We start from the raw sequence: 13,211 nt of genomic DNA, 5'->3' as shown, positions 1-13,211 counted from the left end.
ACTGCAGCGGAGGCAGCAGGCAGTCTTAGAACAGGCTGCATGGCACACCTAGCTTTGCTTTCAGCACCTTGCTGCCAGTCCATGTCCTCCAGCATCTGGCGCCTGAAGTGGCTCTGTCTGCCCAAGGGTCAGCAGTATAGTTCAGTAAGCTGAGCCAGCCTTGGGGTGACATCTTCCCCTTTCGTCGGGTCCCTTCAGGCTGGTTTAACCTCAGCCCTACTAACAATGTTATGATATAGACCAGAGGCAGCTGGAAAGTGACTGTGCCAGCAGCATGTTGATAAACATTGCTTCTGTAAATAAAGTAATCCATCATAGAAGGAAATTAAAAGTTCTCCGTATAAACAGATAAGGGAAAAGAGGACACTCGGTGGTCTGTAGCAAAAGCAGCTTCTGTGGGTTGTCCCCAGGCAAGCACAGTTTGCTGAGAGAAACATCAGTGGGCACATTTTTTCAGGGATATAGGATGGGCTTTCCCATGCTATAATTTGCAGAAACCAAATTTGACATAAGAATTGAATTAAAAAGAAAAAAAGAACATACGCTCTTTTTTGGAGGACCTATCTGCGCACAGTTTTGCTTTAAAAAGAAGATGTTGAAATGTGACTGTTCAGCAAATCTGATCCTCGCAAGTCCCAAAGAAAAATGTTCAGAAGCAGGAGTGATTCTGATAGAGTTGACCTTTCTTTCCCCTGAGAGAGGCTCTTTATGGGCAAAGAAAAATCAACAGGAGCAGTTATGATATTCAGGGAGGCACACAGGGAGAAGGAAGCTGTTCCCAAGCTGAATTTCTGTTTCTGATGTGATTGTCAAGGCACAGGACTTATGATGGAGAGAGAAAAGTAATATTCTTCTGTATGAAGGGGGGGATGCAGAGACAGGCAGGCCGTGCATGAAGGGTAAAACCCATATATGTGGAAGAAACACTTCTGGTGCTCTTTTCTGACCTCTAGAGTTGTCAACTCCCCCACAAATAGGGCTTCCCCTGCTTTTAATGGCTTCTTGACATTGTGCAGATGAAACTCCCCCTCCCCACTCACTGCATCTCCTTGACAGGGAAAAACCCAGTTATTAAATTGCACAGCAGTCTGTTAGAGATAGGAGCCCTGCCAGAAGAAAAGTTGGCAAATCTCTCTGCATCTCTTACTTAGCACAGAAGTAATGCTGAGAGTGTGCAGATGGGGAAAGATCTCTTTTCTTTCCCCAACTCACATTTGAGGACACTGCCTACATTTTTGGCTCTGCCTGAAGCAGTGAGATAAGATGGAGCAGTTGACAACTAAGCAGTGGGCTGGATCAAGTTCAGAGAAGTCTTTCAGCTTCCTATATGGTATGCTGCAAGATGTTGGAATAGATATTTCCTAGTTTTTATGCAAGTAGGATAGCCACAGGGCTCCTGAGTCTTTAAAAGCCACGTCACAGTCAGGCGTGTAACTGGTGCAGCTATCTTCATCATGATATTTCCATTTTGGCACCCCTAGGATTTCTGCCCACACAGGTGTAAAAGTCAAAGAATTAGGGGATGGGGAGAGCTGGCTTAAAGAGATCCACACCATACATTTAATGCATTGGGCTTTCCCCAAAGAATCCTGGGAACTGTAGTTTGTCAAGGGTGCTGGGAATTGTAGCTCTGCAAAGGGTAAACTACAATGCCCAGGATGCTTCGGGGGAAGCCTTGTGTTTACAAGTATGGTACGGATGTGATATTGGAACAGGTGTAGATTTTGGAAGTTAATTTACAAGATAATTTACAAATCTAATCACAATCAAATAGTTGCACAGTAGATGGAGCCAGGCTTTCCCAACAGCTGTGCTGGCTAAGACTGATGGGAGTTGAAGTCCAAAACATCTGGAGAGCACCAGGTATGGGAAGTCTGTTATGGTCCAAAGCAGGCATCCCAAAACCTCGACCCTCCAGATGTTTTGGCCTACAATTCCCATCTTCCCTGACCACTGGTCCTGTTAGCTAGGGATCATGGGAGTTGTAGGCCAAAACATCTGGAGGGCCGCAGTTTGGGGATGCATGGTCCAAAGGATGTTGTATGAGCAACTGAAAAGAGCATAACATATATTCTTTTTCCAAAGAAAGAGTAGTAGTATTTTTTGCTGGGTTTCCTTTATGTTCCTAATTAAACAGGGACACCTGTGTAATCGGAAACAGCTTTCTTATCCCCCGTCTCCAAGAATGGATTCACTGTTAGACCCTGGCTGTTTGGACACATATTCCTACTAAACTGCTCTTGGAGCAAGAACCAGTTTTCTCTTTTTCATTTGTTTATTCTTTGCCGGTTTTGCTACAATTGAGAGAATGAACTTGCATATAGCAATAGAGAGTTTGCATTTCTAACATTTCATTCCTGTTCTACCCCCTCAACCTTCCTGCAGTGCTTTTCCTACTCTTAGTTTCTAATTACTACTTTTGCCATGTTTACCTCTCCCAGTGGTGGGGCGGTTTGGGAGGCCCTTGGACCCCAACCCCAACCCCCTGTGCTCCCTTACGGTCTCACTAGCCATAGGAATAATTGCTGATTGCAGGGGAGTGCAGTCTCGATTCACAGAAAAACTCAGAGGGGAAAAGATTCCAGGATTCTCTGTGGTTAGCAAGAGAAAGGAATGCGCATTACAGACGCTGAGTTATGGTTACAGCTCACACGGCATCATTTAACAACAGGTGGCTGCTCAGCAAAGCAGAGACTGCAAGGGTGCAAAACAGTTGTGATCCTGTTAAGGGGGGCTGGGTCACAGAACATAGATAAAAGTTAGGGAGAACAGGATGTGAGACTAGACCAGCCCTAGAATTTTGGACTACAATTCCCATCTTCCCCGACCACTGGTCCTGTTAGCTAGGGATCATGGGAGTTGTAGGCCAAAACATCTGGAGGGCCGCGGTTTGGTGGTGCCTGGACTAGACGGGCCCTTTTGTCTGATCCAGCAAACATCCTCACTATCGCATGATTGCACCTATTTCCCCTTCACCATTTCAATTGTGACCTCAAAACAAGAACATATTATCCTTAGCAGCTGTTGTGCAACAATTGTTTGGAAAGTCTCTTGTCTCTGTTCCTTTCCGTCAGGATTTATTTGATGGGAAGGTGTGTGTGTGTGTGTGTGTGTGTGTGTGTGTGTGTGTAAAGTCTAATGAAAAGGAGACTCAGGTCCTGGCCAGCACATCCCAGCAGGAGTGAAGATGCATCTGGGGGTCTACCAGCAGGAAGCAAAGTGCCCCAAATCATACTGGACTTGCTCAAATGTAATATATTCCATTCACTCCCCAGTAGGGTGAGATTTCCTTAACTCAAAACATCTGGGACAGATGCTTGCACAACCTCTTATGAGGATCATCAGTAAAAGCGCTTCTGGGAGGCAGCTTGTTTCACAAACTTGAGATTAAATAAAAGCCCTTCAATGTGTGTGTGTGGGGTGTGTGTGTGTGTTATGGCTTAGGTTTTCATTCTCTTCAGGATAACTAGTCTAATATGTAATGCCACCATCTTATAAAATATTCTGAGGATTTGTTTCTTTTTAAAAATAAGTCCCGGAGAGAAAATCATGTTAGAGCTAAAATCTTTCTTCATTAAGAATCACTTGGAATATTGCCACTGACTTCAGTAGAATGATAGCAATAAAAGTGGAATAAAATAAAGGAAAGGCTGTTTATCAAGAGTCAATTCTGTCTCTAAAAGATGTGCATCTGCTGCACATCTGCAAGCAACATGTTTGTTTGTTTTTCATTTTGACAGGTGGGGAGAGGGAGGAGCCATATTCTGCAGGCAGGATATGCTAGGAGAAATAATTTTGTTTCCAATGCCATGCGCACATGAGTGACTGAAAACACAGTGAGGTCACCCCCTTCTCTGCTGCATTTCAAGTTGCATTTGTAAATTGTACACACCACAGAAAGGGTTAGGCTATTTTCATCCAATGTGCATTACCTGTTTGGGTTTCCCCCAATTCCTGTCCATGAAGCTGTTGTCTGTGCACACACTCTGCACATGTGCAACAGATGGCTAAATGGTACACATTTGGGCTTAACTGCAGTTTATGGTTTCAGATTGGATGGAAGTCGGTTTGAGAGAATATGCACCAAACAGCAGTTTTTCTCAAGAAACTACAGATTATCGGTACGGTAGATATGCATTGTGGTTAACATCATGTATACACAGTTTAACAGCCTTGAAGGAACTTTTGACATTCCTACAAAATGTTCCCAGGTGAACAGTAGTATGACATTGGAAACCTTTGAACAACCTATCCTTGCAATCTTAGAGAAGATTACCCACAACCTACATTTGTTGCAGGGTAAAGAACAGCCACAGTCTTTTAGTGTGATATGGTGGGACTTTGTTTTTATGTGCCTCTGAATCACACAGACAAGAGCGTCTGCCAGAAACTTCTGGGACAATTTGGCAGGCATGATCTTCTCCTGTTAAGGCCCAGCTCTTATTCTTGTATTTATACTTTCTTTTGTCTCTCATTGATTCGTGGCTTTCTTATACAGTATATGGTGCTAATGTCCCTGCTCTCCTGTTTCGTTACAGGCAGTGGGAGAGTTTTATGTTGACTTTATGTTTTTGGGTGTGGTCTCTGTATGATTGAAAACCCAGTAAAAACTTATACAAAGAACGTGTACACAGCTCCAAGCACCACCATCAGGAGTGCATGGAAGCCAGAGCAAATGGGAATGTTTACACAGCCAAAGGTTCCCCAAAGTGCAGAATCATTGACTGTGGAGAGCACACCACCCAATGGGGTGGGTGGAGAGGTTTTGCTCTTTTACATCTGTGTTCCAGCTTGCAGCCTCTTTCCCTTGTTCCACTGATCTCAGCCTTGGGAGCCACAGAGAATCGGGCCAGCCCCTCTCTGCACAATCTCACCCTATGCCCTTTTCCTTGATCACTTGATGAAGAGATGAAATCTAGTGACCCACACACAATCAGCCTACACAGCTTTATCAGTTGAGCTGCCCACGTAACTTGCGTTGCAATGTTGGCGTAGCAGGTCTTCCTGGGCGGGACTGCAGGCGCTCTTCAGGGAACTGATGGGCATCATTAAGAACATACTGACTGAGCAGGGGTTTTGCTGCATCAGAACCACCGGGATGATTGTCATCTTGTATTGCTTCTTTCAGGAGCAGGGGAGGGGAATCTGCCCCCATGACCGTTCCTTCTGTTTTCTCCACATATGGGCTTGTAGCAGCCAGCAGTGTTGCCACACCCAAATGAAATAACTGTAAGGAGATTTGCGAAAGCCGTTCAGATGGTGGGTGGGAAATTAATCAACAGCAAACCTGTCAGAGGCAATGCGTAGTGTAAAGTGATACGGGCTCAGAAACCGGGAAAATGGTGTTGGGAAGCACAAAAAAAGAGGAAGAAGCCCGCCCTTCGGTTTGGTAGTCTCCCGCTTAGTCTTTGTGATAGACTGGCCCCGGTTGGTGGACAATAGGGTCCTGTCTTGATTAATGGGCTTTCGTGTTGGTGACAATCACAAGCCTGAGGAATGTGTCACACCCACTTGTGTGAACTGGGGCTGAAAGGAACACTTTGTGCAGTCTGAATTTGGCCAGAGAAAGAGAAAACACTTTTGAGTGTTGGAGTTGGCTGGAAAAGTTTGCCAATAGGCTTCCAGCTGGCAAAACCAGCTTTTTAGGATCTCAGGATGCTGGAGAAATCTTCCCTGGAATTAAACAGTGTGCTTCAGTGTGCCTGAAGAGCATGCATTGCTCTTCAGTTTCAAGTTAGCATCTCTAGTAGTTATGGCAGCTTGGGCTTCTGGAAGTTGTCATTCATGTTCTTCTGAGGGACCCCAAATGATAAATCATTACTACACAAACCCCATCTAAACACAGGAAGAGATAGAACCTGTTGGTCCTCTCCTCAGAAAGGAGATTCCATAGCTATGGATCACTAAGATAACAAATCATTTCATGAAAGATACAAAACAGGAGCAGGGAGCCTTTTTCAGTCTGAGGCCTACATTATTTTGTAGGCAACATCCGGGGGCCACGTGTCAGGGATGGGTGTAGTCAAAGGCAAAAGTGGGTGCAGCAATGGCTGCAACTCTTCTAACACAGTTATGATACATACTTTAAAATCTCCTCCACAGACATTGGCATATGCACCGTTAAAACAGCATTGAATAAATGCCAGCAAACCATGGGCAGTGCCGGATTTACGTATAAGCTAAACAAGCTATAGCTTAGGGCTTCACTCTCTTGGGACCCCCCAAAAAAAATTAAAGGAAAAAAACTGGATGTACATTTCCAAAATATAAGATAAAAAACAAATAAAATAAAACCTACATACAGCAACAGTGTTTTATGTTGTGTATGGACCTATGTGGGACCCAGGTGACGCTGTGGGTTAAACCACTGAGCCTAGGGCTTGCTGATCAGAAGGTCAGCAGTTCAAATCCCTGTGACGGGGTGAGCTCCCGTTGCTCGGTCCCAGCTCCTGCCCACCTAGCAGTTTGAAAGCACATCAAAGTGCAAGTAGATAAATAGGGACCGCTCCGGCGGGAAGGTAAACGGCGTTTCCGTGTGCTGCTCTGGTTTGCCAGAAGCGGCTTTGTCATGCTGGCCACATGACCTGGAAGCTACACGCCGGCTCCCTCGGCCAATAATGCGAGATGAGCGTGCAACCCCAAAGTCGGTCACGACTGGACCTAATGGTCAGGGGTCCCTTTACCTTTACTTTTATGGACCTATCAGTTCCATAAATTACCATATAACATATATTCAGCACAAAAAACAGCGATAATTTGTTGTTGACAAAGGACAGCTGGACATATAAAGGCCCCCATTACCTTCAGTAGCTTAGGGCCTCATCAAACCTAAATCTGGCCCTGAACACGGGGGATATAAATCAGCAAAGAAATGCCTGAGTCTTGATCTGGTGCCAAAAAGATTCCTCTGGCATCAACACCACTACTAGAGATAAACTTATAAAATCAACACCTGGGATCAACACCACTACTAGAGATAAACTTATAAAATGAACAAAGCTTACATATTTATTGAAGGAATTAGCTCCATAAGGGAAGGAAGTGTTGCTTTTCAGCTAGTAGGATAAGATTGCTTATTGGCAGACTCCTTCATTCTCGAGGGTCACATATGTTTTGTTTCAATTCCAAATGTTGAAGAGGGACCTCTTCTTCAGCTAAATAATAATTCCTCAGTAGCTTTTTCCTCAGGCCATTTCCCCCTTACCTTTGCCCAAGCCAAACCACACACAGTTACATATGGCAGTTTTCCTCCACCTCACACTTCTCTTTCTGCTTCTGGCTTTTAGGCTGGCTCAACTTTGGCCAGGGCTGCTTGCTCAGGTTATCCTTCTGGTCAGGAGTCCTCTAGTGCTGGGCTCTGCAATGACGATCAGATGATAGTAGGAATGCAGGATAAATTTGAACCAGTTCGCAAAGGCAAATCTATCAAATTCACTTTCCAAAACCATTATGTGAACCAAAATGCAGCTACCTTGTGAAATTTTTTACATATCTGAATTTTGGGGTGCATTTCTCCAACCAAACAATGCTTGCAAAAATGTGTATACTGAGGGAAAGTGTGCCTAAACAGGATTATATTACTGAAAACAATATACAAATGTGCATTTTACCACAGGAAATTGCTTGCAAAAATGGGTACCTTAATCAAAACTGCATATAACAATGTATTTATTAGAATGAATCTATTCAAAAATGCTGGTGAATTCTCAATAGATTTTTTTTAAAAAAAATGCAAATTGATGCAGAAATGCGGAGAACTGAATTTAAGATTGAAAATAATGAAAGGCTGAGAGAATTGAAATTGATAGGTCCTTCCATCCCTAGTTGACAGTGCATCCCAAGTACAAACTATCAGCTGACTGTTAGTGTTTCAGAAGTTCTGGGTGTTCCATTTGTGATTTGATTTAAAATCATGTGAGCAGAAACAGGTCACCAAAGATCACTGTAATGTCAGGTGATTGACAAGTGAGTTAAATTGGAAGCCCTACTGATTTGATTCAGGCCCAAGAACTCTAAAAGAATGATATGTGATTTGTAAAAGGATTTTCTATTAATTATCATCATTTGAGCGAGCTAATAAGAAGTAACTTTTAGTTGGAGAGGTTCCAAAGGCTACAACTTCATCTTAGTAAAACATCATTTTGAGACTGGTTGACTTCAACCTTCCAAGTGCTTCTGTATCAGGCTTTGCAGATGCTATACATATTAGATATTGATGGAAAGTGTGTGTGTGCGGGGGGTTATATCCAGACTATCCAGAAGGTGGAGACAAGTGGCCTATTCTGGTCAGAGTTTAGCAGTATCTGAAAGGAACTATCCCATTTTCAAGCTGAGATTTTGGCAATAAAATGGTCAGAAACAAAGGAAGTTCATGATTATATGGGCTATGCTATTTATTTTTATAGTATCCTACTCAGATCAGTATCTTACACAGAGAAATATCCCACTTACTTATTCATATAGTGCTTGATGTAATTGAACTCACTACATGATTTGCACAAAAACAATAAAAATACAATATTCGATAAAATGTCATTTTAAATAGCTAGATAAAAGCAAGATGAAAGCGAAGCAAAACAACATATCACAAATAAAACTGACCAGTGTACAAAACAAAAAATTATAAATTAAGAGTCAAGAGTCTAAAAAAGAAAAAAAATCTAATTCTAATAAAAAATGGTTGGTCAGCAACTGATTCTTTCCAAAATACAATCTATTGCCCCCCAAAAGTTGTAACAGATCTAAATCACCCTGGAAGAAAAGGATCTATGGAGAGGTTTACCAGAAATAGTCAAAAGTAAATTGCGAGCCAGTTACATATTAGAAAGGCAATCTTTGCCACTACATGTTCTTCTGTCTAGAGGACACTAAAAGCCCCACCTTTTATTATTTCCATTCAGATTACCATTGTCTGCCATGCAAGAATGTTTTTCCCTTTCTGTCCAAAGCTGTTGCCCTATCCTTGGTTACACACTTTTCAGCATGAGGATGACAACTGCCACTCCCATATTTGACACACCCCATGCTTCGGCAGCCAGTGCAGGAGAGGTTTGTGCTGAGCGAAGGAGCGATGGCACCACAAATGAAAATAGGGGAAAGTACAAACATCTGCCCCGTTGTCATCTCTGAAACATTGGTGGGTAGTGCAGTGGTGTCGCTGCCGGTTCACAAAGCCGTAGAGAATGAGGGCTTGCAGTTGAGTGTAATAATAGCAGAGTCTTGGAAGCGTGCCCCCGGTTTCCAGTCTTTCCTGCTCATTATTTACAAGCCTGGAAACGGTTCGCTGAATTTTGAAAAACGACGCTAGAAATCATCTCAGGGTGTACCCCAGCCGGGGATGAGTTCTCCCAAGCCGGTGCATTCCCTTGTTCTGACAAGAGGGCTTAAGATGACTGCGAGGAAGAACCATCACTAACAGTTCTGACGGTCTCCTTCCTTTGCTTCCCAACAGGCTCGCTGTTCATTCAGTGTCAGGAGGACCTGAGTCACCAGGAAGGCATCCATGGAATGGAGACATCCAACTCAGCCTCCGAATGACATCCAGACGCCAGCAAAACACAGAGAGCAGGAATTCTTTGGGCCAAACTACTAGCCGTGACAGAGAAGCCACAGGTGGTCTTCATAGGATTGCCCTTTTCACATTTAAAGCAGAGGCTGGAGGCGTCTATTTTTTAATTTTTCTTTTTTTACAGCAGAAGGCCACACAGATGAGGGGAGCTGAACCCTGCCTTGCCTCCCTGTTGCTGCAAGCCCAGGTTTGGAACTTGCGTGGAGTTTCCAATAGTTGAAGTCAGCTAGATTGGGGAGGAAAGCTTGTACGGTATATACTGTATCCCAAGGGAATACATTTTTTTGCATACCTTCAACTGTACATAGATATACATGTCATTTTCAATGCTAGACATGTCATGTTCAATGCTATATAAGTCACTTACATTTATAATCATATTGTACTACTTTGGTTATGTGTTTAATAAAATATTGAGTTCTTGCAATGCGAAAAATGAAGATTATGGTGAAAAGTGAAAAACATGAATTGCAAAAAAAGAGAAACCAACAACAACCCAGTGCTTACAGAACAAAAACGACTTCAGCTATGAAATCAGCATTGAAAGAACATATAAGAACAGTTGAAAAATCTCATGCAACAGAAAATGGGGGGGAAAAAGTTCCCCAGTGAGCTGGGACTTTCCAGTGGAGGACAAGGTAGAAATCTTAAATAAATAAATAAAAATAGCATGGTAGGCTATGAAATGTCTGTAATGTTAAGGTGGTTTCCCACTTCACCGCCAATCCTGTAGGATAGCCCAGTAGCTCTAAGGAATCCATCCTTGTACATAAGAGTATAAGAAGAGCCTGCTGGATCAGGCCAATGGCCCATCAAGTCCAGCGACATGTTCTCACAGTGGCCACCCAGGTGCCTATGGGAAACCCACAAGTAGGACCCAAGCATAAGATCATTCTCTTCTCCTATGGTTTCCAGCAACTGGTATTCAGAAGCATTACCGCTTCCAACCATGGATGCAGAGCATCGCCATTGTGGCCAGTAGCTATCGATAGCCTGGTCCTCCATTCATTTGTCCAATCCTCCTTTAAAGTCACCCAAGTTGGTGGCCATCATGCCTCCTGTGGGAGTGAGTTCCATAGTTTAAGGATGCACTGGGTGAAGAAGTACTTTCTTCTAACTGTTCTGAATCTTCCAACATTCAGCTTCAGAGGATGTCCATGAGTTCTAGAGTTATGTGAAAATGAATGAATGAATGAATTCTCTATCCGCTTTCTCCATGACATGCATAATTTTTTATTAATATTATTAATTTATTATTTATACCCCGCCCATCTGGCCAGGTTCCCCCAGCCACTCTGGGCGGCTTCCAACAAAATATTAAAATACAGAAATCCATCAAACATTAAAAGCTTCCCTAAACAGGGCTGCCTTGAGATGCCTTCTAAAGGTCTGGTAGTTGTTGTTCTCTTTGACCTCTAGTGGGAGGGCATTCCACAGGGTGGGTGCCACTACCGAGAAGGCCCTCTGCCTGGTTCCCTGTAACTTGGCTTCTCGTAGCAAGGGAACCGCCAGAAGGCCCTCGGCGCTGGACCTCAGTGTCCGGGCAGTGTCCGGGAATTTTTGTCAACTTCATGTTTTATAAACTCCATAATTTTTAATAAATATCATGACACCTCTTTGAGCTCATCCAGACTTCTGTTTGGGCTGTGATTTGTAGGCACAGGCCCATGCTTCCCAGCAGGTGTGCCAATTCCAGGGGACAGAGGTGTCATCAGCCCCCTCCCCCCATCAAAGGCAGACAGACTCCTCCTGTGCACAAGAGAGGCAAAGCCACAGCCATTGAAGCTGCCCAGCACTGGGCAAGGCCTCCTCCCTACAATGCCTGCGTGTCACGTGACATGCATTGCACACATGATGTCATAGACATGTGTTGCGCATGCCCCTCCCTATTGGCTTCACCCAATCTTTGGCTCAAGGCGGCACCTCTATTTCCCGGCTCTGAGCATTGTGGGTTTTTTTGTCCCACCACTTTCTCCAGGAAAACCCACCGTTTGCTACTGAATTGGAGCAAGTGTCAATCTGCAGAAAACCCAACGGACATTTGTTCTATTCAGCAGGAAACAATTACTGCTCCCAAGTTTTCTTCAGTTGCCTTTTCTCAAAACTAAAAAGTCTCAACTTTTTTCCATAAGGGTGTTACTCCAACCATTTGATTATTTTGGCTGCCAAAGGGGTTCTCTCTTTTTCTACCATCCCAAAAGATTAATCCAACCTCCAGAAATTCATGGAAATTGCTGGGCTATTTCCCTCCTAGTTTAAACCCTCCTAAACTCAAATTTTATGCTGTCAAACACACACATTGCTTGAGATTCATCAGAAGGAAGACTGCTTTCCCCCCAAATAATTCTGAACGAACTCTCACCTGTTTCTGCATATGTATTCTGGTGAGTTCTTCCACATGGAAGAAAAAAGGGGTGTTGTTTTCCTGTTCCCATCAGTAGGACACACATTTTGCTTCTGTAAATTTACATGTATTTTGTGTGTGTCCTGCTCTTAGCATACAGAAGGAGCTATAGTATTCTTTTGCAAAGTGCATACCTGTTGTGTGTGTGATTAAAAACAAGTTGAAATCAATTTCAGCAATGGACAACCATGGGCCAGCCAGCCATCAACACACACAGCTACCTTTACGAACATTTGTTTGTTTATATTTATTGCATTTATATCCCACTTAATGCGGTAAAGCAGAGTGCAAAGTACAAAGTAGCTACAGATATTCACAATAATCTCAGTTTGTATTGTAAGCAGATGACCATTCTTAGGATCAAAAATGCTTACCTCCAAATAAATTTTCATATTGTAAGTTAGGCAAATCTGTCAGACATATACTGTAGTTCAATTCCATCACTACTCAATACAGTATGAAAACAAGTGAGTTAAAAGACAGCTCTGTGGAAGTCATACAAGGTGATGACAGACACTGGTTACACAGTGAACGTTGAAGAGGTTGTTAAACATCTGATTATAGAACCGTTGGGAAACTTTCAAGAAAATGATGCAAAAATGTTGTGAGAAGTTATGAACAGGAGATGCAAAAAGCAAAGCAGCGCTGAAAGTAAGTTAATAGAAACTCAGCCTTCTAGGGAAATGAAGTGGTCTAAAGCTTATGGAAACGGCACCAAGATAAAATAGAAAAAATATTTTGAAGAGAGATGGCATTGCCATCTGCAAGTTGAGTTGAGCTGAGTACATCAAATTTCTGAGACACATTTTTCTTTATATACAAGGCTTCTTTATATACAAAATTCAGAAGAAGACAATAATACAAAACAGTATAAAGCAAGGGTGAGCAAATTTTGGCCCTCCAGATGTTGTTGGACTCTAATATTAGCCCAGTCAACATGGCCAAGAATCAGAGCTGGTGGCAACTGCAGTCCAGTAACATCTGGGCACCACATTGGCTATCCTGAGTATAAGCAATATTAGGATATCTTAACAAGCATACCAACTCAGCAAACAAAACATCAGGGAAAATTAGGGGAGGGGGTTATTGGTTTGTTCTTGTTCTTGTTTGTATTATATATTTTATGTTTGTATCTTGTTAACTGCCCTGAGATCTATGGATGAAGGGTGGCCTACAAATTTAATAAACAACAACAATAGCAACAGCAGCAGCAGCAGCAGCAACAACAACAACAACTGA

Source organism: Zootoca vivipara, chromosome 7 (genome assembly GCF_963506605.1).
Source record: "Zootoca vivipara chromosome 7, rZooViv1.1, whole genome shotgun sequence".
NCBI classification, from domain to species: Eukaryota; Metazoa; Chordata; class Lepidosauria; order Squamata; family Lacertidae; genus Zootoca; species Zootoca vivipara.
Note: the sequence above shows the minus strand (reverse complement) of the source record.